General features: G+C 41.2%; 1 long non-coding RNA gene across 1 annotated transcript; it reads left to right on the top strand.

Annotated features, from left to right (window-relative positions):
* Window positions 1-4,808: 4,808 nt before the first annotated feature.
* Window positions 4,809-25,776, top strand: LOC140730058 (uncharacterized). Its single transcript, XR_012099495.1, has 3 exons — window positions 4,809-4,911; window positions 5,475-5,597; window positions 25,582-25,776. It is a non-coding gene; the product is annotated as an uncharacterized lncRNA (long non-coding RNA).
* The last annotated feature ends 1,081 nt before the right edge of the window (window positions 25,777-26,857 follow it).

The raw sequence follows: 26,857 nt of genomic DNA, 5'->3' as shown, positions 1-26,857 counted from the left end.
GACAATAAAAGCGACTTGCCTTGAAGTAATCGACTGGCTCATTTAATAGTTAAATGATTTCAAAATAAAAAATGCATTTGACATACATAATTGACATTAAGTTAGATTTAAGACGTGTCTGGACAAGTACTAGAATCACAAAGCACGGAAAGCTATGAACATAATTGGGGTAAGTGGGATCAATGTAAGTGCGTTGGATTGGTGATATGGTTGAGCCAAGGGTCTTTTCCCATGCTGTATGATCCTGTATGACTCTATAAAAGGGTACAGAAAAGGGTATGGAGAATTGCTATATTAAGTTCTTACCTACAAAAGTTTCTAAAATCATAAAAAGATTTTTATATAATAACTATTTTTTAAAAAGCAAGGAACACCCACAGTAAATGCCTTTTCCACCCTTGCCAGGGTCCAAAGCCAAAATAAGTCATGACTCTGTTTGTCAAAGTTTAATTAAATTATTCAGCTTGGCTGTGATCTATTCCTATTACCCAGACATTGCATCATATTTGCTAAATCAAGTTTTATAAAAAGAATGTACAATAGAAGTTTGAAGAATCTATTCCCAGGGATTTTTTATCTGGCATGGAAGCTGAAATTTCAGCTATTGTGTACTTAATATTTCAGTAATATCTGAGTAATATTGTAAATATATTAGTTGATTAAGCATTTTTGTTTGTGTAAAAATACATGAATTGCTTACGTCATGACGCGGCATGTGATATGTAGACTCACATTCCTTACTCCCGTTTTTTTAATTACAATTAGTTTTACGCTTTGGAGTTACAAGACATAACAGTGGCAACAATATATTTTAAAAAATGAACCCGAGACAGCTGCTGGCCTGTTGAAGAGCAGCGAGGAACAGTAGAACAAAAAAACAGTGCAGCATGTGCAGGGACAGTCGAGTTTTAAAAAAAAGGCAGAAAACAGAAGAATTTGCAGGTTCATAAACAGTGAGTGCTGGGTGATAATAATCATAAATAAAGAGACAGAATTGGCTGGCTACGTCGGAAAGTTTGAGGTGTTTGATTACACAACAGATAACAGGATCTTATATACTGAGTGGATTGAGCAGTATTTTAAAGCAAATGGATTAGCCAGTGAGAAACAAGTACAGTACCAATTTTGATGAGTGTATTAGATTTAAAGGTATACAGTTTGCTTCGAAGTTTAACTGCACCAACCAAACCAGCCAAGATGAGCTTTGTTGATATTGTGAAAGTAAGGCAGGAACATTTAATTGATTGGAAAATGTTTTAGGTTTCATAATGCTGAAAGTACTAAATTGCATCAAAGGATATGACGAGAAGGCAGGTGTATGGGGTTGAGTAGGATCCAGGATCGGTCATGATGGAATAGTGGAGCAGACTTGATGGACAGAATGGCCTAATTCTGCTCCTATGTGTTATGGTCTTGTAATGTTATGGATACCTAATTACTATTTAGAAGAATTAAGAAAAATTACACCTGTTATGGTGTATGTAAGCAGAATCACAAAGAAGGGGAGTCCACTTCAGTGCATGTGGCTGAATTGAAGAGATTGTCTGAATGTTGTCAGTTCAGTAATGGACTTAATGAGAGATTGTTTAGTTTGTGCAATCTTACATGAACACATTCAAAAATGGATCCTAACTGAAGCACAACTTACATTTAAAAGAGCAGTCGAAATCGCTTTATCAGTGGAAACAGCAGAGACACAATTGAGTTGTAGTCAGGAATGAACGTGAGTGTGAACAAGAATGCTACATTTAAACAGAAACAGGCCTGGCCAAACAAATTCTGCTGCTGGTGTGGCAGGGGGTCACATACATCAGGCCAAAGCAGGCTTAAAGGTGCAGAAAATGCTGCAAAGTGGGACACATTAAAACAGCATGTCAGGCAGACAAAAATAAATGCACTGCACAGCCGCTCCACCCCATACACCTGCCTTCTTGCCATATCCTTTGATACCCTGACTGATCAGGAAACGATCAGCTTCCGCCTTAGATATACACATGGACTTGGCCTCCTCCGCAGTCTGTGGCAGAGCATTCCACAGATTCATTACTCTCTGGCTGAAAAATTCCTCCTTTTCTCTGTCCTAACAAGGTTGCCCCTCAATTTGGAGGCTGTACCCTCTAGTTCTGGATATCCCCACCATCGGAAACATCATTTCCAAATCCGTTCTGTCCAGTCCTTTCAACATTAAGTAGGTTACAATGAGATACCCCCCCCCCCAACATTCTTCTAAATAGCAATTAGATATCCAACTAAGAACTTACACTGGAGAAAAGATAACTGCTGCGGGAATGACGTTTGTATCAGTGAAATACAACGCCCTTTAAATCACATTGGGCTTGTATGAGGGAAAAAAACCGGAGAACCAGCATTGTGATGAGTGGCTGAGACAACTACAACTTGATTGGAGATCCATCCACCACTTGCATGCCACATCACCTGCGACAGAGTCAATGGAAAGCAAATTAGGAAAGGTACTGGATGATGCTACAACTGTTTCCATGCTGTACACCATGGACTGTTGACCAATAAATGGCTAATGGGTGTTGGTGCCAATATCTGAGTCTTTGGTTGGAAAATATATTGGAAAAAGGAAGGACCATGCTGCTCAGAGGAATCATGGAAGTGATGAAAGCAGTGATCTGACTAGAACAGTTTACTGTAATCAGGCAGTTACTTGTGAAATGTGGCTTGGTTTTAAGCTGGAAGAGAGTTGAAGGAACTTCAGGAAAGTTGCCAACATTCGGCTTTTGTGAGTACAAAGAGCGGAAGGCCTAAAAGAAAGGAGTCAATGGAGATATGACGACAGAGAATTCACCAGATGATGTGGACGAGGAAACCAAGAGGAGAGATCAGATTGTAAAGGAAGTAAAAGAAGGATTAATAAGAGAATACTCCAGTGAACTAAATGGATCTTCCCAAGATCAAGATGCACAAACTAGACTAAGAAAAAGGAAGTAGAAGAAAGGTGGCTACCACTGTCAGAACCACTTCTTGCAGTTTCAGGGTCAACTCCTACAACCACAGTGCAGGAGGCCCCAGAACTCGAGATTGTTTCACAGCCACAAGTCTCACTTGTCAAGCAGAGTGATCCTCCTTGTCAGGAAAGACAATATCCCACAAGAGTAAGAAAACCTCCACAGGAATTAAGTCTTCAAGCCTGAATGTGCCAATTCAAAATTTACCATGTTCTGGATATCTGTATAATAGTTGTATTTTATAGTATACTGTGTATATAGTTGAGATGCATTCCATATTGAGTTGGAGTTTATTACTAAGCAAGGAGGAGTGTTGTGTATTGAATATTTCAGTATTATTTGAGTAATATATTTAATATATTGTTTGATTAAGCATCCTTGTTCATTTAATAATATATTATAGGCTATATGTAAAATCAATGAAATGCATACGTCACGGTGCTACCATATGATACGAGGGGTCTTCGCTTAAATTAAAGAATGGAGTTAAACTCATTCTGAACACCTTTGTTTCACTTAGTTTTATGTTTTGGAGTTACAAAACATAACGTCGGTAAGTGGATGAAATTGACAACTATTTTAGCAATTAATTAAAAAAAAAAATTGTGTCCTATGATGTCTTACCAACAGCAGTGTGATGAATGCAAGAGAACCGTTTATTCGTCCAGATACCAGGAATAATCCCATTTAGGCAGGTAATGAGACCGGCTGGCAACTATGCTGTTTCTTTAGCATTTTGTCTGTTTTTACAAGGCTGAGTTGCTCGCTCGATGCTCAACCCAAATGGGAAGTGTGCAAGGAGCCAGCCAGACTTGAACCCGGGACCACTCGCCTCGAAGTCCGCTGCAGATGCCACTACACCGCCGGCTGACACAGTAGCCTAGGAACATTGTTGCACAGTGGATTAATTTGAAATGGGAAACCCACCCCAATAGACAGTGTCCTTACATGTGGAAACTATTGTGCAGCCACAGTATCACCAATTGGCTTTTGCATCATTTAAAAACAGACATCTGTCTAAGGAACAGCATGGATCTTCAAGAGCAGGCCTTAAAGAGTGAAGACATCACTTAAAGGGCCTATTCTCATATGAACTGCTGGCTGGGAGTTAGCTCCTGAAATAAAGCAACTTATCTTCCATGGATATGATATGCAGATAAGGCTTTTATTGGAACTGGGGTCTAATCATTTAGTGGCTTGTCCTAGAAACCCAAATCCATCAGAGGTCTGTACCATCTGTCTCATTTCCAATCTAATGCTCAAAGTAAAACCTACCTCAGACTGACTAACAAAGTTAGTTCCATGAGTTAGTTTAGCTAGTCAGTCCCATTAACTTGAAGCATTGGATTCAGCAGAGATCATGTTTTCAAACAATTAAAAATGTCTAGCCCAGTATATTGATTTCAATGTCATCACTTCAGAAGAAACCCTGATAGAGCTAAAGAGAGTACAGAATTATTGAAATACATCCAAGTTTTTTTTTAAAGAATACATGACAAGTCCAATTGGGTGTTCCTGGGCCTAGTTTAAGGAATGAATTTGGACGAGTGAAAAAGTATAATCTTCTGGATGTCTGAATCATGGGCACGGACAAAAACAGACCAGGAATAAAACTTCTGATTTGGTGGGAGACCGATTTTATGAAGCTGAAATGTGCTTTAGCAAGAGCTGATAAATGGAAGCTTCTTGAAGGTAAATCAATGTCAAATTACTGGGAGACGTTCCAAAATAGATAGTAAAAGCTTATAATGAACAACTTCCCTTTAAGAAGAAGTTTGGGAACTCCCAAATCTAGGCCAATTGAAAGATACAGGGTAAAACAAGCCAAAACAGAACGGCTTTAGAACTGGAATTGGTTTGCTTGCATCGAGGTAAAGTGAAACATTTGTCCAGCACTCTGTTCATACAGGTCAAATTCTTACACAACGGATTGAAGGTAAAACAATAGCTAAGTGTAACAGCTAGCGTCGTGCTTGTAGACAGTAAAGTGCAAGATCATACTGGGGTAAATAGTGAGGTCAAGAATCCGTCTTATCAAACTAGGGAACTGCTTAACAGCAGCGTAGAAGCAGTCCTCGAATTCGATGGTGCATGCTTTCAGGCCTTTGTATCTTCTGCCTGATGGGAGAGGAGAGAAGAGAGACTGTCCGAGGTGGGTGGGGTCTGCGATTACACCACATGATGGGAGAGGGGAGAAGAGAGAATGCCCAGGGTGGGTGGGGTCTGTGATTAAGATGGCTGCTTTACAATCAAGAAGCTAGAAGACAAATAGTTCAAAATTATTGAAAGGAATATGGTAATGTGGAGGTAGGATTAAAGCCAAATTAGGAAATCTAAAAAATGGATTTTAAAATTTTAAAAAAACGTTATGTACTTTTTAAAAATGCATCAAAGGAAAGAGGTTTTTAAAGGAAAGACAGGATCGATTAGAGATTGAAAAGCTGAACTGAAGATGGAAGGTGTGGATTCTAAACGAATCCTCCACATCTCTATTCACAGGAAGGGTGATGATCCAGAGATGGAGGGAGATGGATTGTCGAGGACTGAATGTAAAGAACGTAGAGAGAAAAGAAATATTAAGGTGTTTGACATCTTTGAAAGTGGGAAAGTCGCAATACCCAGGTAAGATGTAACCAAGTGCTGGAAGGGAATCACACAAGAAAGTAGAGATGACTTTGAACATCATTTTCTAGCTATTGGTTACAGATGTGGTGGACAGTATTACTGCTGATGTGGTATCATTGTTTAAAAAGGACTAGACCAAATAACTACACCAGAACGGCTCCATGCCAATTGTGAGCAAATTATTGCAGAAGGTTTTGATGGATTTGTTCACTTTGATCAGTTTAAGAGCATTCAGTACAGAATTGTTGAGGGAAAATAAGGTGTGATGAAACTGACTGATTTTTATTTGAGAAGGAAACAAGGAGATAGACAGGAACACAGGAAAATGGTAAGAGTGGGTCACCCGGTCCCTCAGTTCAGCCCCACCATTCAATATGATCGTGGCTAATGTGCCCCAGATCTTATCTCCTCCGCTGAACTGCTCCCTAAGGACCCTAGTTCTCCCAATCTTTCAAACATTTGTCTACCTTCTCTTTAAATACCCCAGTGATCCAGCTCTGTGATAAAGTATTTTAGGTAATCATCACCCTCTGTGAGAAGAAATTCTTACATGATTCTGTTGAAATGCCCTTTCATCTTGTAACTATATTCCCTCGTTGGAACACCCCCCCCCCCCCGCCCCCCGGTGGAAATGTCTCAATATCTTCTCTGTCTGCCATACTTCCTTACAATCTTATATGTTTCAATAAGGTCAAACCTCATTCTTCTAAACACGAGAGAACATAGATTGAATCCCTTTAGCTGCTCATGAACAAGCACTATTCTCATTCCAGGCATTAATCTGGTGAGTCTCTTTGGACTGTATCCAATTTAAATGAGTTGGTGATAAAAATTTAATGATATTAAATTTTTAACAAATGGCAAATGGGATGCCCATGGATTACCAGAAATACTAGAGGCCACTTAAGAAAGAAATCAGGATGGCTAAAGGAAGGAGTGAAATTGCTCTAGCAGAGAAGGTGAAGGAGAATCCTAAGGGATTCTACAGATATGTTAAGAGCAAAGGGATTGCAAGGAACAAAACTGGTCCCCTGGAAAATCAGATTGGTAATCCATGTGTGGAACCAAAGGAGATGGGGTGATCCTAAATGAATCTTTGCATCTGTATTTACTCAGGAGATGGACACAGAGTCCACAGAAGTGAGGTAAAGCAGCCTCAACTTCATCAACCCTGTACAGATTACAGAGAAGGAGGTGTTTGCTACCCTGAGGCAAAACAGGGTGGATAAACCTCCAGATATTCCTTCAGACCGGACAGAAGGCAAGTGCAGAAATTGTCGGGGCCCTAGCAGAGATATGTAATTCATCCTTAGTGACCGGAGAGGTTCCAGAGGATTGGGGGACAGCCAATGTTGTTCTGCTGTTTAAACAAGGCTCTAAGCATAACCCAGGAAATTAAGTTATAGGCCTTTGGTGTAGGTTTTCACAAATAAAACAGCGGAGGTGTTTTAAGTTTCAGAAAGGACGTAGCAACTCATTTATGGAACACCAAAAGCTGCATCACATCAGATCAGCCTCTGAAAGCGAAACCCCAACTCTATGTTCACGGTTGTGGGTTATGTACAATTCCACCAATTGCATTACCCTACACAGCCACACACCCCACCCCACCCCACCCCAGAGTTCACTAAAACCGACATTGTGAGCCTATTTGGAGCTTGTACGAGCCACCCGGCTCAGGCCCCATGTTCTGAGGGTGGAGGAACAGCAGATGCCACTGGCCCGTCCAGAGGTGCATTGACGCTTATGGTCAAGTCGGGCGAGCAGGGGTGTGGTAGCGGAATCCTCCAAATCTCAGTGGGCTGGTTTAAGGCAATTGACCGAAATACATTCAGGTTTACTCCTCTTTACCTATGATAAAAATTCTGTACTCCCCATTCCAAAATGTGAAATGGGCCATTGTAAGGGGGCCTAGGGGGATGTTAGTGTGCATCATGGTGGATGAAAACGAACGAAGTGGGATGTAAGTCAATAGGAACCCAAGAGTGTTGAATGCCATGACAGGAGGTAGGAATAAGGGAAAAAGAATTGAATTTACTGAGGAAGGTGATTAATGTTGAGAGGCTGACCAGGCCATAGTGGTGTCAGGAATGCAATCACGTGGCGCTCGTACTGGCTGTCTGTACACCAACTCAGCCGCAGATGACTATAGGTCCTCCTTTGGAGCTGTTCTGGGCCCCAGTGGGACCTAAGTGAGACGATCATGCCAACACTCATCAGTCAGGGAAGCCCTCAGAGCAGCCTTTAAGGAACGGTGAAATGGCTCGCATAGGCCATTAGACTGTGGGTGATAAGCTGTGGTGTGATGGAGCCTAACTCCAAGTTTACGGGCCATCACAGCCCAGAAGTTTGAAATGAATTGGGGACAGGAGTCAGAGGAAATATCAGATCAAACTGAGCAACGCAGGTGCTGATGAATCCCAAGTCACATCTGTGGCCTCATTAAGTCATCAGAAATCACCACGTAGGCGGCAACCACCATTGGACTCCGGGACCATATGGAAGAGTGAAACCCAGGGGCTATTGAACTGGAGTACAATGCCAAGTCTTTCCATGTTGGCAAACTCAGCCTTCGCAGTTGCCAGCTTTTCTGGATGCGGTCTATGTGTGCGGGCATGGACTGGTGGGCCAGTTGTGGAGATGTGGGGCTCAATCCCATGTTTTGTGACTGTAGTGTAGAATGTGGGCTTGGTGAGGTTTGGGAATTCACCCAGAAGTTGAGTAAACTCACATGTGGTGGTGCACGGGATTGACAGAGTCGTTGTGGGGAACTTGCTGTGGGAGCAGGCTAATGACCCAGAGTCTCTGACATCCACAAGCTGGCAGTTCTTAAAATCGACCAACAGTCCTTGGGCACACAGGAAATCTGCACCGAGCAGAGGACTAACCATCTTGGCCAGGACGAAGTGCCATGTGTAACGTCACCCACTGAAGCACAGAGTCACCTATCATGTCACGTAAGTCTGGATCTTACTGACTTTGGCATCCACCAACGAGGTTTCGTTGCTCTTTACCTTCTCATCAACAGGCGATGCTGGCAGCACACTCACTTGAGCACACATGTCACAGAGGAAGCGTCACCCTGAACGAGTGTCCGTAACGAACAGTAGACGTCCCTGGCAGCTGAAACCCGCAGTGTTCACAGACCTCTGATGTGCTGGCACTGTCGAAGCTGCCGGGCTGTCAGCACTTCCTAACGTTCATACCAGAGCGAGCGTGGTAAAAGCACAGATCTGGCTTTGTTTGTTTTGCAGCAGTGGGTGTCGTTATGTTAGGGGCCTTGCAGACCGGGTTTATTGAGGTAGAGAAAGGAGGAGGGGTGATGCACTGCTGTCTGGGGCTAAATGTAGACTATCAGCCATTTTGGGGAGCTCCCTTGCTGAATTAGTGAGGGTTATATGAACTTGATCAGGCATTTGCTACACAAAGAGTTCTTTAAAGATAAAACAAGAATAGTGATTTTTCAGGATAGTCAGCATGTGGTCCATTTGCTCTGAAGACTTATCATCACCAAGGCCAGGCAAGGAGAACAGATGTTTGGCATGCTCAGACTCCGACAGCCCAAAAATCTGTAAAAGGTGAACCTTCAGCGATCAGTATTTATCTTGTTCGAGTTGACTCACCACTCTCGCAGCTGTGGAGTTGCTGAGCAACACTATAACATAGAAATATTTGTAGTCGGCGGAGATTTCTCACAGTGCAAATTGAGCCTTAGCTTGTACAAACCAAGCGATGGCATTTTGACCCAAAGTTCCAGAGTTTCAAAGCGATTGTGTTGGCCGACATGTTCAATAACTCCGGAATCATCCTAGAGCACCGGGGTCACCAATGTAGGTTTTCTCAAATAAAACGGTGGAGCTACTTCAGGTTTCAGAAAAGCTGCAGCAACATACTTATTGAACACCAAAAAACTGAACGCAAAGCGTGCTAAAAAATGCCTTTACGTAATTACAGCATCACGTCAGACCAGCTTCTTAAAGTGAAACCCCAACTCAATATCAGTGATTGTAAATTTTGTACATTTCCACCAATTACATTACCCTACAGAGTATGACATCAGTTTCGGGAAAGTTATTGGAAGGTATTCTAAGGGACCAGGTATGTAAGTATTTGGATAAACAGGGACTGATTAAAGGTAGTCAGCATGGCTTTGTGTGTGGTAGGACATGTCTAACCAATCTCATAGAGTTTTTCGAGGAAGTTACTAGGAAAGTGGATGAAGGCAGTGCAGTGCATCTTGTCTGCATGCATTTAGGAAGGCATTTGACAAGGTCCCCCATGGCAGGTTGGTCAAGAAGTAGGGCACCAAGGAGTATGGTGGAACAAAGGGATATGGGAATACATGTCCATAATTCAGTGAAAGAGGTATTATAGATAGGGTTGTAAAGAAAGCTTTTGGCACATTGGTCTTCATAAATCAATGTGTTGAGTACAGGAGGTGGGATGTTATACTAAAGTTGTATAACACGTTGCTGAGGCCTAATTTGGAGTATCGTGTGCAGTTTCAGTCACCTACCTACAGGAAATACATAAACAAGATTGAAAGAGTTCAGAGAAAGTTCACAGGGATGTTGCTGGGACTGGAGGACCTGAGTTATAAAGAAAGATTGAATAGGTTAAGAATGTATTCTTTAGAATGTAGGGATTGAGGAGAGATTTGATAGAGGCTTACAAAATTATGAGGGGTATAGAAAGGGTAAATGCAAGCAGGTTTTTCCCACTGAGGTTGGGTGGGATTACAACCAGAGGTCCTAGATTAAGGGTGAAAGGTGAGAAGTTTAAGAGGAACATGAGGGGAAACTTCTTCATTCAGAGAGTTGTGAGAGTGTGAAATGACCTGCCTGCACAAGTGGTCCATGCGAGCTTGGTTTCAATGCCTAAGAGAAGTTTGGATAGGTACGTATCTCAGTATGTATATGTAAGTTAGGATAGATCGTAGGGATATGGAGGGCTGTGGTTCTGGTGCAGTTTAAATGGTTTCAGCATGGACTGGATGGGCCAAAGGGCCTGTTTCTGAGCTGTACTTCTCTCTGACTCTATTGAACTTAAGCAAAATAGGGAATTGCAAGTGATTCAATGTAGAATACTTTGATTTCCTAAAGTAAAGTGTTCTTGAAAAATGTTTCATTAAGTTCAAAACATCATGAGGGATTTTGGTACTGTGTTTTGATCTATGCGGAGCATGGCCCCCTGTTCATTAGAGTGAAAAACTGTTTTGTAAGTTGAAGACCCATACTCAAAGGGGTCAGCGGCCTTATGGCCATCTTGAACTGGATGCCATTGGTTGGCCACTGAAAAATTCCACTTCAGACAGAGGCAGGGGAGGTGCTTCGCAACGCAGTCCCCAAACTTACGTCGGGTCTCACCCACGTAGAGGAGGGTACGCGGGGGAGCACCAGATACAATAATCGACCTTGACAGATTCCGCAGGTGAAGAGTCTTTTCACAGGTGTTTGTGGAAGGTCTGAAGGTGGGTAAGTCACCTAAACCAGATGGACTACATCTCAGGGGTTTTGTAAGAGGCGGCTGAAGAGATTGTGAGGGATTAATAATGATCACTAGATTCTGGAATGGTTCTGGAGGACTGGAAAATTGCAAGTGCTACTCCACTCCTTAAGAAGGGAGGGAGGCAAAAGATAGAAAATTGTTGGTAAGATGTTAAAGTCCATCAATGAGGATCAGGTTTCAGAGAACTTGGAGGCTCATGATAAAGTAGGCCAAAGGCAGCATGCTTTCCTCAAAGGGAAAACTTACCTGACAAACCTGTTGAAATTCTTTCAGGAAATAACTGGCAGGTTAGAAACAGAGAGTCAGTGGATGCTGATTGGTAGGAAGCAGCGAGTGAAATAAAAGGATCCTTTTCTAGTTGGCTGCCAGTGACTAGTGCTGCTCCACAGGGGCCAGTGTTGGGACCGCTTCTTTTTATGCTGTATATCAATGATTTAGCTGACAGAATACATGGCTTTGTTGCCAGGTTTGTAGACGATTTGAAGATCGGTGGAGGGGCAGGTAACATTGAGGAAATAGGCTGCAGAAGGATTTAGGTTAGGAGAATAGGCAAGAGAGTGGTAAATGAAATACTACGTTGGAAAATGCATGGCCATGCACTTTGGTAGAAGAAATAAATGTGCAGACTATTTTCTAAGCAGGGAGAAAATCCAAAAATCAGAAGTGCAAAGGGATTTGGGAGTCCTTGTGCAGAACATCCTAAAGGTTGAGTCAGTGGTGAGGAAGGCAAACGCAATGTTAGCATTCAGTTCAAGAGGTCTAGAATATCAGAGCAGGGATGTGAATTTAAGGCTTTATAAGGCCCTCGTGAGGCCTCACCTTGAGTATCGTGAATAGTTTTGGGCTCCTTATTTAAGAAAAAATGTGCTGGCATTGGAGAGAGTTCAAAGGATGTTCACAAGGATGATTCCGGCAATGAAAGAGTTATCATATGAGGTATGTTTGATGGCTCTGGCACTGTACTCACTGGAATTTAGAAGGATGAGGATGGTCTCATTGAAACCCTTCGCAAGTGGAAAAGATGTTTCCCATGGTGGGAGAGTCTAGGACAAGAGGGCACAGCCTCAGGATAGAGAGGCGTCCATTTAAAACAGAGATGCAGAGAAATTTCTTTAGCCAGAGGGTGGTGAATTTGTGGACTTTGTTCCCACAGGCAGTTGTGGGGGTCAGGTCATTGGGTGTATTTAAGGCAGAGATTGATAGGTTCTTGATTGGCCACAGCATCAACAGTTATGGGGTGAAGGCTGGGAAGTGGGGCTGAGGAGAGGGTAAAGAAAGGATCGCCATGATTGAATGGCAGAGCAGATTCGATGTGCCAAATGCCCTAATTCTGCTCCTATGTCTTATGGTTCACTTGGATTATTGGGGGCCAATATCCTGGTGGGAAGGTTTGCTAAGCCTATTGGGGTGAGTTTAAACTAGAATTGCTGGGGGGGTGGGAACCAAACTGAAGTGATGGAGGAAAGGGAGGTTGGCTCACAAATAGAGAAAGCTTGGAGACAGTGCGAAAGAGAGGATAGGCAGGTGATAGAGAAGGGATGTGCTCAGTCCAGATGATTGAGATGTGTCTATTTTAATGCGAGGAGTATCATGAATAAAGTGGATGAGTTTAGAGCGTGGATCAGCACTTGGAGCTATGATGTTGTGGCCATTACAGAGCCTTGGACGGTGCAGGGGCAGGGATGGCTACTTCAAGTGCCAGGCTTCAGATGTTTCAGAAAGGATAGGGAGGGAGGCAAAAGAGGTGGGGTGTGGCACTGCTGATCAGAGACAGTGTCACGGCTGCAGAAAAGGAGGAAGTCATGGAGGGGTTGTCTACAGAGTCTCTGTGGGTGGAAGTTAGGAATAGCAAGGGGTCAATAACTCTACGGGGTGTTTTTTATAGACGTCCCAATAGTAACAGGGACATCGAGGAGCAGATAGGGAGACAGATTCTGGAAAGGAGTAATAATAACAGGGTTGTTGTGGTGGGAGATTTTAATGTCCCAAATATTGATTGGCATCTCCCTAGACTGAAGGGTTTAGATGGGGTAGAGTTTGTTAGGTGTGTTCAGGAAGGTTTCTTGACACAATATATAGATAAGCCTACAAGAGGAGAGGTTGTACTTGATCTGGTATTGGGAAATGAACCTGGTCAGGTGTCAGGTCTCTCAGTAGGAGAACATTTTGGAGATAGTGATCACAATTCTATCTCCTTTACCATAGCATTAGAGAGGGATAGGAACAGAGAAGTTAGGGGAACATTTAATTGGTGTAACAGGAAATATGAGGCTATCAGGCAGGATCTTGGAAGCATGAATTGGAAACAGATGTTCTCAGGGAAACGTACCAAAGGAATGTGGCAAATGTTCAGGGGATATTTGCGTGGGGTTCTGAGTAGGTATGTTCCAATGAGACATGGAAAGGATGGTACAAGATCCGTGGTGTAGAAAGGCTGTTGTAAATCTAGTCAAGAAGAGAAGAAGAGCTTATGAAAGGTTCAAAAAACTAGGTAATGATAGGAATCCAGAAAATTATAAGGCTAGCAGGAAGGAGCTTAAGAATGAAATTAGGAGAGCCAGAAGAAGGGGCCATGAGAAGGCCTTGGTGGACAGGGTTAAGGAATAGCTTAAAGCTTTGGTGCTATTGTAAAAGTAATGCAGAAACACTTGGAGCTGAAGCCATTGTTGATTGCTGAACACCTTAAGTTTCATAAGCAGATTCAAAAAGGAGAGTCCATTTTCGAGTATGTGTCTGAATTGATCATCTGAGGATTGTCATTATGGGCTTAATGATGCAATGTAGGATCACTTGGTTTGTGGAATATTAGAAGAAAGCATTCAAGAACAGCTCCTAACTGAAGTACAACTTACATTCAAAAGAGTAATTGAAATCACTCTGATCCTCCACACTGTCAAGAGTCTTACCATTAATAGTATATTCTGCGATCATATTTGACCTACCAAAATGAACCAGCTCACTCTTATCTGGGTTGAACTCCATCTGCCACTTCTCAGCCCAGTTTTGCATCCTATCAATGTCCTGCTGTAACCTCTGACACCTCTTATTTCTGCTGGTTTGGTTGGAGTAGTTAAACTTCAAAGCAAAGTGTATGTCTTCAAACACAATGTACTTAGCAAAACTGGCACTCACTCCACATCGGCTATTTCATTTGCTTCAAAATACTGTTCCAATAGCTAAATATGCAAGCCAATTACTCATTGTGTTATAAAATGCACCAATTTTTCCATCATAGCCAGTCACTTCTGCTTTTTCAAAATGACTATTATCACCCAGTACTCACTCTTTATGGAACCCATGAATTCTTCCTTGTTCTTTATGAACCTGTGAGTTCTTCAGTTTTCTGACTTTTTTAAAACTTGATTGTGTCTTCCCTTCTGAATAACATGAACTACATTGCTTTCTTGCTTGAAGCTTGATGGTCTCTGCACGTGCTGGGGTGCACTATTTCTCCCAATGTATTTTTTTTTAAGTTTGAACATCTCACAGTGTTTCAACAGGTCGATAGCCACCTCAGGTTTGTCATAAAAATACCTCGTTGGCAATGTTATGTTTTGTAACTGCAAAACATTAAACTAACTCAAAGAAAGACACAGAAGTCCAAAATGCGGGTCTAACTTCACATATACTTTAAGCAAGGCGTGCACCTATCACGTGATAATGCGATGATGTATGCAATTCACATATTTATATATATATATAACCCAAAATGAATTTTTTAAAGGAACAAGAGTACAAGAATGTTTAGGCTGTGCAGTCTAAGCACCCAAGATTACACACACACACACACACACACGCACACACGCACGCACGCACACACACACGCGCACACACACACACGCGCACACACACACGCATAACCACACGCACACACACGCGCACACACATGCACGCACACACACGCGCACACACACACGCACACACACACAGACACACACACATGCACGCACGCACACTCACACACGCACACACACTCACACACACACGCACGCACACACACACACTCACATGCACACACGCACGCACGCACACACACACACGCACACACACACACACACACGCTCAAGATTACTCAAATATTATTGACAACATCCATGGTGTTGCAGGAGACATACTAGCATGGACAGAAAATTGTTAAGAGGCAAAGAGTGGGAATATGGTGGGCTTTTTCTGGTTGGCTGATAGGGACCTGTGGTATTCCACAAGGCTCAGTGTTGAGTCCACTTCCTTTCATGTTATATGTTAATGATCTAGATGATTTTTCATTGCTTTAGTTATTCCTTCTTTGGTAATAGGTGGGCCAGAATTAGGGTGTTTAATATCTGGTGGTTCCCCTCTATTATCTTCAAAAAGCTGATCCATATACTGAATCCCCCTCTCACATACTTTATCTGGATCTGTTAGTATGGATCCGTCTACTGATCTTATGCATCCTGTGGAAGAGGTTTTCTTAATTCCAGTAATTTCCTTAATTTTCTTGTGCATTTCTTTGCTGTTGTTAATATGGCTTTCTACTTCATTGTATTTCTGATTCAGCCATTCTTCCTTTGCAATATTTGCTCAACTGTCTGGTCTGTCTGTCTAGCTCTCTGTATTGCACTCCATTATTCATCACTAACCTCCTTTGTTCCATCAGATCTGGAATTTCTTGGGTTATCCACCCCTTGTTGGGGTGTTGGATTTCTTGTTCTGGGATTATCTTCTCTGCTGATTGCTGTATAGCATATTTAAATCTGTCCCAAATAGGTGTTGTTTCATTTTCATTGAGGTGTTCTTCTACAGCTGTTTGAATTGTTGCTTAAGTATGCTATCATTTTAAAGTTCTCCCAACATATACTTCTTTCTCTTTTTTCCACGTTTCAGTTTCCTTAATTTTGTTTTGATGGTAGCTATTACTGGATGGTGATCTGAACCACAGTCTGCTCCTGGGTAGGCTTTAGAATTTGTGATATTATTTCTAAAATGTTCATTGATGGTAATGAAATCTATTTGATTCATTGTTCTATCTCCAGGGCTAATCCAAGTCCACAATCTACGTGGATGGTTTTTATACCAAGTATTGGTGATCACTTGGTTGTTTCTGACACACCAATCAGTAAATCTTTCTCCATTTTCATTTTTCTCCCCTAATCCAAAAGGTCCTATGATGTTATCAACCCTTTCCTGTCGAACTTTGGAGTTAAGATCTCCCATGACTAGTTTTATATCCTGAGATTTACATTGCTCATAAGCACTGTCGAGATCTTCATAAAACTTCATCCGCATCATTTGTTGGTGCATAGGCTTGGATTATGCTAATGTTAAAAGGGTTACCCCTTAATTTAACTAAAAGCAGCCGGTCGGATATCACCCAATATCCCATAAGACATTTTGATACTTGTTTGTTTAAAATAATTCCAACTCCATACGTATGCTGTTGACCTCCAGAATACATTATCAGAGAACTATTCTTAGTGAATTTGCCACTGTCGGTCCATCTAATTTCTGACAGGCCTAAGATATCAACTTCCAACCTTTTCATTTCATTTAATGTGTTGTCCAACTTTCCTTTCTGGTAAAGTGTCCGGAGGTTCCATGTTGCTACCCTTAGCCTTTCCCTATTGCTGACAGTCTCTGGATGACGGTCTGGTGTCACCTGCAGCACGTGACTACCCCTGCCGAGCGAGGTGTTGTTCTGTTGATTAGAATCGACCTCATTCTCGCTGTTGTCTGCTTTCCTTCTTTTGTTTCTTTCCACGATTGACTAGGCAGAAATTTCAACAGTGGTTTGCCGTTGCCTTCTGTTGCCACAATGCTCATCTAACTGGAGCATTTGACCTCTACCGGTGTTCCCAGTTGGGAATCATACTCTAGACGTCGCCCAACCTTTGCTGTTGTTGTACAAAGACAATCCTCCACCAAAGCTTGGAATCCATTTCCCTGCTGCTGAAGACTTCAGTGATTTTAGGTGACACCACCCTAGAAGATCTGGGCATAGATATTCTTTTTGAACCGTTTAATAGCATATATGAGTCTGGTGTATTGCTTGACGATCTCTTGAAATCAGTATTCATAACTCTGCCAAAAATTCCTGGAACTACTGACTGCAAAAATTATAGAACAATCAGTCTTATGAGTTATAAATTAAAGATTTTGTTGAGAATTGTTCTGAGTCGAATTAAAAACAAGTTAAGGACAGAAACTTCTAAACTGCAATATGGGTTTATTGAGGATAGAGGAACTAGGAATACAATTTTCATATTACAAATGCTTTCAGAAAGGGCAATTGAATATCAAAATGATGTTTTTATGTTTTATTGATTTCACTAAAGAATTCGACAAAGTGCAACATGAAAAATTATTTCAAATTCTCACTAAACATTGACGAAAGGGACCAACAACTGCTTCAAAGTTTATATTGGAATCAAATGGCGGCAGTAAAAATTGATGATAGTATAAGCAGTTGGACTAAAATTCAAAGCGGAGGTAGACAGGGATGCTTTGCCTCTCCAGAATTATTTAATATCTATAGTGAAATGATTCTCAAAGATATAGAAGACCCAGATGGAATAAAAATTGGAGGTGTTAACATCAACAATATAAGATATGCAGACAATACCACCCTAAAAGCAAGAGCTGCAGAAGACCTACAAATCCTTCTAGACAAAGTAGTACAAACAAGTGCAGATTTTGGTCTAACCATCAACTGTAAAACAAAACAAAAAAATGTATGATAATATCAAAACAGCAGCATACTCCCAACTGCCAATTGTACATCGGTAACCAAGAGATTGAACAAAAGACCAGCTTTAATTACCTTGGTAGCTTTATATCACAGGATGCTAGAAGTAAAGTAGAAATAAAAAGAAGAATTGCCATTGCCAAAACCAACTTCCAAACAATGAAACCCATTTTTACCAACAGACACATTTCTATGACAACAGGGCTTAGGCTAATAAAATGTTACACCTGGTCAGTCTTGCTGTATGCTTCCAAAACATGGACTATAACACCAGAACTCCAAAGAAACTTAGAAGCAACAGAAATGTGGTTTCTTAGAAAAATGCTGAAAATATAATATAGAGATAGGGTAGCTAATGAGACAATACTCCAACGTGCCCATACAAAAAGATCTTTAATGAGAACATTAAATGAGAGGAAACTTAATTTCCTGGGCCATGTCATCAGAAAGGGAGAAATAGAATGCCTTACATTACAAGACCATATGCCTGGGAAACGCAGAAGAGGAAGGCAAAGAAGAAAATATATGGACACTGTGAAAGAAATAACAGATCTAAGTGTGTGAGGTATCATTGACGCTGCGAGGGATTGTTCGATGTGGAGAGCCATGATCGCCCAAGCGTGTAACACGCAAGGCACATGAAGAAGATCTAGATGATGGAATTGATGGCTTTGCGGACAAGTTTATGGATGATATGAAGATAAGTGGAGGGGCAGGTAGTGTTGAGGAAGGAGTCTGTAGAACAACTTAGACAGATGAGGAGACTGGGCAAATGGAATATAGTGTAGGGAGGTGTATGGTCATGCACTTTGGTAGAAGGAGTCAAAGCATGGAGAATTTTCTAAATGGAGGGAAAATTCAGAACTCAGAGGTGCAATGGAACTTGGGTGTCTTCATGCAGGATACCCTACAGGTTAACTTGCAGATTAAGTCATCGTAAGGAAAGCAAATGAAAAGTTAGCATTCATTTTAAGAGGACTAGAATATTAGAGCAAGTAAGTAATGCTGAGGCTTTATAAACCATTGGTCAGACCACACTGGGAGTGTTGTGAGCAGATTGGATCCCATATTGAAGAGAGAAAGTGTTTGCATTGGAGAGTGTCCAGAGGACTTTACAAAAATGACCATAGGAATTAAACTGTTAATGTGTGAGGAGCATTTTCTGGCTCTGGGCCTGCACTCAATGGAGTTTAGAAGATTAAAGGGGGATCTTATTGAAACATACTAAATATTGAAAGGCTTAGATATTGAATTGAATTGACCATTTCTTACATCATTCACATACATGAGTAAAAATCTTTACGTTATGTCTCCATCTAAATGTGCAATTTATAGTAATTTGTAATAAATAGTATGTACAACAGGACAGTCAATATAGCGTAAAAATACAATTGTATCAGCATAAATTAATCAGTCTGATGGCCTGGTGGAAGAAGCTGTCCCGGAGCCTGTTGGTTCTGACTTTTATGCTGCGGTACCGTTTCCCAGATGGTAGCAGCTGGAACAGTTTGTGGTTGGGGTGACTCGGGTCCCCAGTGATCCTTCGGGCTCTTTTTACACACCTGTCTCTGTATATGTTCTGAACAGTGGGAAGTTCACATCTACAGATGCGCTGGGCTGTCCGTACCACTCTCTGCAGAGTCCTGCGATTGAGGGAGGTACAGTTCCCATACCGGGCAGTGATGCAGCCAGTCAGGATACTGTCAATTGTGCCCCTGTAGAAAGTCCTTAGGGTTTGGGGACTCCTGCCAAACTTATGGGTTATAATGGGTGTGCAGAGTCTAGGACCAGAGGGCACAGCCTTAGAAACAAGGACATCCATTCAGAATGGAGATTAGGAGGATTTTCTTATATCAGTGACTTATACATAAAATATGGCTCTAATTTTTTCACAGATCATACAACTAATATTGAGTCTTTCTGATACTTGATTAACTGTGATGAATGAGTCAAAGAGCAACTAACTTCCTGGATCACCAATCCATTTTTACTGATGTAATCAGTTGAGGATTTAACTTTATCTTATTGCATCAGGAAAAGGTGGGCTTGCCTTGGGTAAATCCGGGGCCTTCTCTTCACCCCTCCCCCTTCTCTCCCTCTTTGATTTATGGCAGCATGCATAATGAATGACATTCATCTGATAATTAGTCATGTGATTCCTTTGGGTTCTCTCGCTCTCTTTATTAATGTCTACTCTAGATAGTCTTTTGCCGTTTATTGGATACAACACAATTCACAAATCGTATAAGATTTAACAGTTTTGCCTTTCAATGAAAGTCCCCACATTGTAGTCTTATTGATCTGTATCAAACTCTAAGCTCTGAAGTGCTACCTCTGCAAATTAAAGCCAGTTCCCAATGTGTCCATTCAGCACTTATTTGCTTCACTGACTAAAGTCAGGGAGCGGGTCCTATCAGGCAGCTGGAGAAAGTAGACTGCTGCCACCTCAGGGCAGGTTGTACACACTGATACTGACTGCGCAGCTGTGAGGCCACTTCAGCATTAAAGCATCCTTTTGTGACTTTGAATGCAAGCTTAATTACTAAATGTGTTTCCAGTATTCCGACGCACTTTCACCCCCCCCAGAAATGCTGCCATTCTCCCTGAACACAAACGCATCCTTATTCTGAGTAAGAAGTCATTAGAATTAATTGGTTTCCTGTTTAGCTGCTGGAAGCTACAAGGCCCGATTGGCTTGGTGCTGTTGAGCAGTAAATCACAGAACATAAATTTGCGAACAAAATGGACAGTTTCAGCCACATTTCCAATACTTGTATATTTCAGACCATCATGTTAATTTAACAATGGAGAGAAAGAAAAGGAGAAGGGAAGGCAGTTATTCAGTTTTGATTTGACTATGAAGGTTAACTAAACCTTATATTTCCAGCGCTTTGTGTACGCGTGTTTTTCTAAATCCTATTGTCGCTTTATTTTAGAAACAATTGAAGGTTTCAGGCACTTGCAAGAAACTACATGTTCGGCACAGGCATTGTGGGCCGAAGGGCCTGTATTGTGCTGTAGGTTTCTATGTTTCTAAAATATTAAAAGTAGTATTGATGGGAAAATGCTGGCTGGGCAAAAGGAGGGTTGTTACTTTAGTACTGTCGTATTTAATTGCATCTTTTGACGAGGGTCCAGGAGGATTTTCATATTTTGGTGAGAATAATTCTGCTTACGTTTTGTGCCTGAATCATTGAAACAAATTTGCAGTTAAGCACTAAATCACTAATCCTGTCCTTACTCATCCAACTCTCATTGATGGTCACCTGGCACAACTGTCACATTGGTGGTCACCTGACACCGTATCACATTGATGGTCACCTGACATTGACTGTAACATTCATGGTTACCTGATGTAAATGTGCAGATTTGAAATTCATTACAGGTCAGAAAAAAAAGGAAGAGCGCATCACTTTTCATAATGGACTCGCTGACCACAGTAATGGAATAACATAGGTGGGAAGCACCCGTGAATGCCTGTGGTATCATCGGTTTAGATGCTATGTGCAATTATATCCCAGTATCAGTTAGATAATCCAGAGGCTGACTCTGCAGTGTGATTGTGAATTAACTGACATTTCCATCATAAATTTACAAACACAACCCCATTGTGATAAACATATCAGGTTATCAAAGGTACACTACAGCTAAACCACAACCATTTGGTTATATGTAAAATGTGTGCTAACTGGTTGGATCACTTACATAGCTTTCCAAGGGCAATTACTGTAAATTGTAGTGAATCTCCTGGTAAAGCTATTTAAGGGATCTGAGGATACTGGAGGAAAATGATGCAGAGGTATTAAATCAGAAAAGATTTTAACGAATGTCAGAACAACCTTAAAAGGTCAAGTGACCCCCTCCTGCTCCTATTTCCAATGCCCTTATATACTTCAGAACATCCAAAAGCACACATAGATCATAACAGTATCTATCTTCAAAAGGATCAGTAAAAGGCAGGGGCACATAATCAAGTGAAAAACACTTGGAATAAAATGGAAAAATTCTTGTATACTTCCCCAAACTAAATGAAAGAGAATTTAGAACGATTGTGGGATGTCCAATGCTGTGATGGTGATTGTTATTAGAGTTTGTGACGTCGGAATCCCTCAGAGATATTTTTCATACTGTGAAGATTTTATCCAGTCACACAGTGCTCCATTTTACTCCAAGCTTTACCAGGAAACTCACTACAATTTACAGTTCTTGCACTGTGTGGCTTAGTGATATCTCTCACTTTTTCAAATCAGAGGGTTTTCTATCGGGTCTTCCATACGAGTGTGAAAGATCCCACAGCAGATATTTGTACATGAACTTGACTAACAGATTATTTGGTCATTATTATGTTGCTTTTGGTAGGACCTGGTTATACACAAAGTGGCTGCCATATTCGGTATAGCAGAGACTACACTCTCAATCCGTTGACCGTAAAGCACTTCGAGACATTCTAAAGTATCATGAAGGTGCAGGTCTTAGGTTTTTTTCCAAATGTCACCTCCTTGCCTAAAGATAGAAGGCCAACAAACTTCTCCACTCGCTTGAACACCAAAGGGAAGGAGTTCTGCTTTGTTGGAACCAGCACCTTTCAGACAGGTTAGCGCAATGACTCTTCCAGGTTGCCCATTTACTTGGATGTACACAATCGCAGGATATGATCCGAGGAAAACAAAGGTGCTACGGGGGCACACAATATCCACTGTGTCCCTGGAAGACCATTGCAAGTCTTTGAAAAGCCAAAAACTTCAGCGGCTGGAAATCTGAATTAAAAACAGAAAAATTCAGATAATACAGCGGGTCAGGTAGCATCTGAAAGAAAGGGAATGACAATGAAATGTTCTGAATGAAACATTATCAACCTAGAACATTAACTCTGTTTCTCTCATCACAGACACTGTCTGACCTGTTGGAGATCCCTGACAATTTCTATTTTTGTTCAAAGCCTACAGTCTTTACTGACAAACCTTGTGATCTCTGATCAGAATTATATTTTCACTTGGTTATAGTTCCTGCCTTTTACATCTTCTTGACCAATTTGCATGTTATAACTAGGATGCTGACTGGATTAGAGAAATTGTTTTATGAGGCCAGATTGGGTGAGCTAGGGCTTTTGTCTTTGGAGAAAAGGAGGAAGAGAGATGACTTGATAGAGGTGTACAAGATGATAAGAGGCAGAGATAGACTGGACAGCCAGAGACTTTTTCTGGGGGTGGGGGAGTTAATTTTAAGATGATTGGAGTAAACTATAGAGGGATGGTTGTCAGATGTAGTTTTTTTTTAACACAGAGAACTGTAGGTCCATGGTAGTGCCTGGGCTGGTGATAGAAGCAGATACATTAGGGACACTTAAGGGTCTCTTAGAATGTCACATGGATGAAAGAAAAATGGACAACTATTTAGGAGGGAAGGGTTAGAGAGATTTTAGAGTAGGTTAAAAGTAGCGCGACATCATGGGCTGAAGGGCATGTACTCTGATTTACATATTTATCCATTGATTTACATATTTATCAATTGATTTACATACTTATCCATCGATTTAGATATTTATCCATTGATTTACATATTTGCTGTCAAGCAATGAGAAGAAATTCTGACACAGCTTCTGCTTTCCCATAGAGGCTGCCTGACCTGCCAAGTTCCTCCAGCATTTTGTGTGTGTTGCTCTGGATTTCCAGCATCTGCAGAATCTCTCATGTTCATGATTTGCTAAAAATAAGACTCCTTTTAAGAATCCAAAAGCTGGTTGTCTTTGCCAAGGGCATCTATAAATAGATACACTTTAAGCTGTTCAAAGTAGGGATGAAATATTAAAACTCGTCTCAAATGCCCAATATCACCAAACACTTAGACCATGGACAGAGCAGAAGAGGAACAAGCCCTTCAACCCAGGATATAGTGTTGAACTAATTACACCGCAATTAAATGCTTAACTAAACTAATCCCTTCTGCCTACAAAATGTCTGCATCTCTCCAATCTATTCACAGTCATGTGCCTACCTGGAAGCCATTTAAAGTTCTCTTTTGTATCTCCCTCCACCACCCCTACTGCCAGTACACTCCAGACACTCGCCACCCTCTGTGTAAAAAAATCCTTGTCCTGCACATGCCCTTTAAACTTACCCCTTCTCCTGACTCACTGAATGGCCTCCAAGGCTGACGTTGGTCCAGGTGCTTTATCACTGTTATCTAAACAGAAGAGCCAACTTGAAGTCTATCTTACGCTCACAGAGATGATTAGTGGGAGAGAGTGAGGAGGAGCTTGCTAAAATGGAATTTCACTGCTCACTCTTTCTGTCTAGGCCTCTCATGATTTTATAGACCTCTATAAGATCAGTCCCCCTTCTCAGATGCTCCAATGAGAAAAGTCCCCATCTGCTCAACCCCTGTCCATAACTCTGTCCCGAGTCCTAGTGACATCCTTATAAATCTCCTCTGCACTCTTCCCTGCTTATTGCCTTCTTTCCTGCAGCAGGATGATCAGAACTGAACACAATGTTCCAACTGTCGCCTCACCAATGCCTTGTGTAACTGCAACATCCCAGCTTCTTTACTCTCTGCCCTTACTGAGGAAGGCCAGTCAAGTCAAGTCAAGTCACTTTTATTGTCACTTCGACCATAACTGCTGGTACAGTGCATAGTAAAAATGAGACAATGTTTTTCAGGACCATGGTGTTACATGACACAGTACAAAAACTAGACTGAACTACGTAAAAAAACAACTCAGAAAGAAAACTACACTAGACTACAGACCTACCCAGGACTGCATAAAGTGCACAAGACAGTTCAGGCATTACAATAAATAATAAACAAGACAATAGGGCAATAAGGTGTCAGTCCAGGGTCTGGGTATTGAGGAGTCTGATAGCCAGCGTGCCAAGAGTCCAAACCACCCTGTCTACCAGTGATGCCACTTTTAGGGAACCATTTACTTGTAATCCTACACTCTTCTGTCCTACAATGCTATTCACTGTGAAAGTCCAGCTGTCGTTTGCCTTCACAAAATAGAACGCCTCACGTTCATCCAAATTGGACCTTTTGGCTTTTTTTTTAATGCACAGCTAACGATGTCGACACAATGATAAAGCCTGCCAAGGAAGAGATACTAATCTCAGGAAAAACAATCTAATTGAACATTACGTGCAAACAAAATACCTCAAGTGGTGTGAGTTTTATTTTGCACTGGATTAAACTGTAGTGAGAAGAATCAACCAGGCTGTTAGTGAAACAAAGAAAATGGAACAAAGAGATGACGGCGGAAGTCGCGATGCGCATTGATTAAAGTGGTTTGAAGGTGAATATCCTGTGTAGGAAGTCAAGAAGCAACAGAAAGGAATTACAATAATTAACAGAGTTCATGTAAGGGTTTACAAGAGCATATATGTACCAACTTGTTTCAGACATCAAGCAAGATAAAGGAAGCAATTGAAACAGGAAGATTAGCCTTGCTGTTGTAATTCGACCGACCACAAATCCCTCCCAGTTTAGCACTGCTACACAATTTTGTAGCTACTAACTTTTTTAGTAGCACTAAAATTAGTGCACTCATTTTTCTTCTGTATTGGAAATGTCCAGTGCAGCGGAGTTACACCCCTCAAGAGTTTGCACTGCAAGCATTCAATGTAGTAACTGTACCTAAACTTGTAAGACTTGCCATTCTGGTAACAATCAGAGTTCTGATTTCTAGTAAGAGGAATCATTGGTTCAATTAACAATAACTTTTGAAATCTTAGACTCTTTTATTCATATTTTATCTAGTTATGGGACATGTGTGGTGAACTACATATATCTGTCTGGACACGCCCCTCTGCTGACTGCTCCTGTGGCTCCTCCCACAGACCCCTGTACAAAGGCGATTGGAGGCACTGCTCCTCCCTCAGTCTCCAGGATGTTGTGTGGTGGTCTCTTGCTGCTAATCGTGGTCTCTTGCAGCTAATAAAAGCCTATCGTTCGCCTCCCATCTCCGAGAGTTATTGATGGTGCATCAACATGAATCTTTAATGTTTCATTGCTTTTTGTGCACACTGATTGTCATTGTGAGACAAGTAGACCCAGAAAGCATGGTTCCCTTGTATGTATTTCATTAGAACTTTTATATTCAAGGCCTTAAATACACAAGGGCCCATTGTCCTGTTTAAATTTCATTATAGTTATTGATATCCACCACATTTTGCAGGAGTTCCTAAAACAGACATGAATATTGCATTGTGTACAATATCACTTTCTATTCTTGGGTTGTATTCAGAAACAACCTTTAAAGTACATAAGATTTATTCACTCTTGCTCTGTGCCAGTATGAAATATGGCTGCATTATTGTCACTTGTCAACACGGGCCTTCTTGTTGATGGATGTTATTGCCACAACAAGCAGCTTTCCCATTTCAGTTCAGTGTGTGCAAGTGTAACAGGGCAGAATCTCATTCTCAATTCAACACTGCCATTAGTTTTGTATTTAAGTTTGCATGTGAGACATACTGCTCACTAGGTGGGGTGAATTTCCTTCAGCAGAACACTGCTTAATACAGTAAAAAAAATCAATTTTGTTGCATTTTGATCCATTTTCAACCTTTTAAAATGAACAGTCTTGTCATAATGTGATAATACATTTTTGATCAGTGCACCACCAGAGCAGACAGAAGCCAGAGCAAATTATTATTATATTTTTTATGAATTGTTACACTAATTTTCACAAAGGTATTCTATTATGTTTTGTAACTTTAAAGCAGTAAACTAGTTCAAAATAAGACACAGGAGCTTGAAAAAGGCATCTAACTTTGAGTTTACTTCAAGCGAGTCGTGTGCATATGCAATTCACATATTTATGCATACAACTCATAATGAGTTATTTAAACCAACAAAAATGCTTAATCAAACTATATTATACACACACACACACACACACACACACACAAGATTTCTCCTCAGATATTAATTAAATAAATGCAACAAATTCCACCTAAAATCTGTCGATTAAAACATGAAAAGTTTGAAAGCCTTTTCAAGTCTTCCTCTAATCCTGACCAACAAGGTGTAA

The sequence above is a fragment of the Hemitrygon akajei genome, chromosome 7 (assembly GCF_048418815.1).
Source record: "Hemitrygon akajei chromosome 7, sHemAka1.3, whole genome shotgun sequence".
Taxonomy (NCBI): Eukaryota; Metazoa; Chordata; class Chondrichthyes; order Myliobatiformes; family Dasyatidae; genus Hemitrygon; species Hemitrygon akajei.
This window is presented reverse-complemented; position numbering and strand designations above follow the sequence as displayed.